At 47.2% G+C, this 3,755-nt stretch overlaps 1 protein-coding gene and 1 long non-coding RNA gene across 2 annotated transcripts in view; one reads left to right on the forward strand and one right to left on the reverse strand.

Annotated features, from left to right (window-relative positions):
* The window catches only part of eps8a (EGFR pathway substrate 8a, signaling adaptor), a gene marked incomplete at its 5' end in the record, with an annotated part of 25,130 nt that overhangs the window by 19,379 nt on the left and 1,996 nt on the right, over nt 1-3,755 (forward strand).
* LOC106532155 (uncharacterized) lies at nt 22-1,341 on the reverse strand. Its single transcript, XR_001312032.1, has 3 exons — nt 1,201-1,341; nt 583-1,152; nt 22-432 (listed from the first exon to the last, which is right to left on the reverse strand). It is a non-coding gene; the product is annotated as an uncharacterized LOC106532155 (long non-coding RNA).

Genomic DNA, 3,755 nt, shown 5'->3' on the forward strand with positions numbered 1-3,755 from the left:
GTGGTTCCACACCTGGTGGTTCCACACTTGGTGGTTCCACACCTGGTGGTTCCACACTTGGTGGTTCCACACCTGGTGGTTCCACACCTGTTGGTTCTACACCTGGTGGTTCTACACCTGGTGGTTCCTGATGGTTCCACACCTGGTGGTTCCACACCTGGTGGTTCTACACTTGGTGGTTCCATACCTGGTGGTTCCATACCTGGTGGTTCCTGATGGTTCCACACCTGGTGGTTCCACACCTGGTGGTTCCTGGTGGTTCCACACCTGGTGTTTCCACGCCTGGTGTTTCCACGTCTGGTGGTTCCACACCTGGTGGTTCTACACCTGGTGGTTCTACACCTGGTGGTTCCACACCTGGTGGTTCTACACCTGGTGGTTCCACGCCTGGTGGTTCTACACCTGGTGGTTCCACACCTGATGGTTCTACACCTGGTGGTTCCTGATGGTTCCACACCTGGTGGTTCCACACCTGGTGGTTTCTGATGGTTCCATACCTGGTGGTTCCTGATGGTTCCACACCTGGTGGTTCCACACCTGGTGGTTCCACACCTAGTGGTTCTACACCTGGTGGTTCCACACCTGGTGGTTCCACACCTGGTGGTTCCACACCTGGTGTGGTTCCACACAAAACTCAAACTACAGATCCCAGAATGCATTGCAACAGTGAATGCTTTGCCTTTCATGGAGAAAAGGCCCCTCCCACACTGCTCCAGAACTTTTTAAAGCAGGTTTTATTCTGAGTTAGAAAAATATCTGGTGGTCTTGTAGGCGGGGTCTGTGGTGGTCCTATAGGCGGGGCCTGTGGTGGTCCTTTAGGTGGGGCCATGTAGCGTACCTCCCTGATGTCTGGAGTGTCTTCAGAAGTCCATCGTGATGTCTCCTGAAATGAAAGTCTTTTATGTGAGGACAGCAGAGACACGTCACCTGTCCTTAGTGATGATGTGACCAGAACTCTAGACCAGGTCCAAGGATCTGGACTAAAACTAAACTTTTATAAAGATAAAGAAAATCTCAATATTAAAAATTTGACTGAATTTGTCTCAAACAAAGATTTCGTCTCCTTTGACCCCCCAGGTCAAAACTCACATTAGTCTTTAGCTTGGTTTGACCTGCTGGGGGCACTGAGCTTGTCCTGATGGGGACCAGAAACTGGTCCCTCCTGGACCTGGTCCCTCCAGGACTTGGTCCCTCCAGGACCTGGTCCCTCCAGGACCTAGTCCCTCCTTGCTGCAGTTGAGGTGTTTCTGGAAGCTGAGGGTCTCTGTAGGATCTTCTCTGCCTTGAAGTTTTCTGTCCCCCGACTCTGGAAAGGTCTGGTGTTTGGTGTCTGTTTCCCACCTGCAGGTTTTCTTCTGAGCCTCCTTTGGTCTTCTGGTTGTCTCACATCAATCATTCAGGTATTGTTTCAGACCAGGACCTTCAGGGCTCTCTTCTGTTGGCCAGAACCTCTTGGGTTTTTAAGTGTTCTAAAGAGTCAGACGGACTAAAAACTGTTTCTTCTGATTAAAACACTGAACCTGATTCAGGACCTTCCTGAAGGTCTTGATCTCTGTAGATCTTTGGTTTAAGGACTAACATGACTCAGGAGTTTTACCTGTTTTAACCTGAACCTGTTGGTTTGGACTCTGTAAGACCACATCTGGATTCAGGACCTGCTGGTCTTAAATCAGAGACCAAAATCTTCTTAGTACCTTCAAGGTTTTTTATTTTTTAACCATAGCATGGCGCTCCCACCACCGTGCCTGACATTTAGTACCGTGTTCGGACTCCAGGTCATGGACCAGGATCTTGTTGGTCTGGATTTGAGAGCAGACCTGTGGTTCCTCAGACCTGCTGGTCTTGAATGGACCAGGAAGTGTTCTGAGTGAATTAATGCTTCTTGACTCAGACAGAAACAGTTTTTAGTTCCAGACCTGGACCTGGACCAGGTCTGTGGTGAAATCCTGATTCTGGCCATCAGAACAGTTTGATGTGTTTAAGCTAGCACCAACCCTGCTCCTGCTGAGGCTGTCCACCTTAGACCGAACCCAGGGGTCCACTTCCTGTTTACCACCCCCCCCAGCCTGTAGAGACCAGGATGTAGACTGGATGAAGAAACATAGTCTTCATCACTCAGTAAAGTCAGAGATCATGGAGGAGGTGCACAAAGGTCAAAGGTCAGCTGAATGTGGGTTCACTTCCTCCAAACAGAACCAGTTACAGTCTTGCTGTAGTCCTCTAGTCTGCTGGTTCCGGCTGGTCCCAGCTGGTCCCAGCTGGTCCCAGCTGGTCCCGGCTGGTCCCGGCTCAGCAGATGTTTGTGCAACCAGCTGTTATCACCCAGCATGCCTGCTTCAGCTTCAGCTTCAGCTCACAATCTTTAAACTCCTTAAATCAAGACCTCGATGGGATTCTGGCTCCGGGAGACTCTCCAGGGACTTCAGGTCCACCAGATGTGTTCCTGCTGAGGTTCATGAGGAGTTAGTCTGCAGTGAACATCACTCCATGGTTGAATATTTAAAGCTCAGTTAAATTTAAAGGTTTTAGTAAACAGTTAAAGATGTGTGTAGAGTTTTAAAGGTTTAAATCTTTGCAACATTTTTAACGTCCAGTTAAAGATCAAAAAGAAAAAATCAGTAGTTTCTCTGGATGGTTCTTCAACGTTTCGTCTCTCCTCCAAGAGACTTCTTCAGTCTGAGGAGTTTCATGTGAACTCAGCCTTATAAGCTCCGCCTCCACATGGTGGACAAACAGGTTAGTCACATGCAAAAGAGGACCATCAAATAACAATAGGCTTGATTAGCTCTATTGTTCATAGAGGATCTTCTATTATTATACGTTTATTCTCTAAACATGACGTCCCAGTGGCTCCCCAAAACACGTTACAACAAAGACTGGTTCACCCCAAAGATCCAGTTCCSCGGCAAAAACAGAGTAATATAGTGTATGCTGTTAAGTGTCAGGAGGACTGTGATCAGTTATACATTGAGGAAACTAAACAGCCACTGTTCAAAAGAATGAGCCAGCACAGATGAGCTACATCATCAGGTCAGGACTCTACAGTTTACACTCATCTACAGGTCAGGACTCTGCAGTTTACACTCATCTAGAGGTCCGGACTCTGTAGTTTACACTCATCTACAGGTCAGGACTCTGCAGTTTACACTCATCTACAGGTCTAGACTCTATAGTTTACACTCATCTACAGGTCAGGACTCTACAGTTTACACTCATCTACAGGTCAGGACTCTGCAGTTTACACTCATCTACAGGTCTAGACTCTATAGTTTACACTCATCTACAGGTCAGGACTCTACAGTTTACACTCATCTACAGGTCAGGACTCTGCAGTTTACACTCATCTACAGTTTACACTAGTCTACAGGTCAGGACTCTACAGTTTACACTCATCTACAGGTCCACAGTTCACACTCATCTACAGGTCAGGACTCTACAGTTTACACTCATCTACAGGTCAGGACTCTACAGTTTACACTCATCTACAGGTCAGGACTCTGCAGTTTACACTCATCTACAGTTTACACTAGTCTCCAGGTCAGGACTCTACAGTTTACACTCATCTACAGGTCAGGACTCTACAGTTTACACTCATCTACAGTTTACACTCATCTACAGTTTACACTCATCTACAGGTCAGGACTCTACAGTTTACACTCATCAACTGGTCAGGACTCTACAGTTTACACTCATCTACAGTTTACACTCATCTACAGTTTACACTCATCTACAGGTCAGGCCTCTACAGTTTACAC

This window comes from Austrofundulus limnaeus, unplaced genomic scaffold (genome assembly GCF_001266775.1).
Source record: "Austrofundulus limnaeus strain Quisiro unplaced genomic scaffold, Austrofundulus_limnaeus-1.0 Scaffold723, whole genome shotgun sequence".
NCBI lineage: Eukaryota > Metazoa > Chordata > Actinopteri > Cyprinodontiformes > Rivulidae > Austrofundulus > Austrofundulus limnaeus.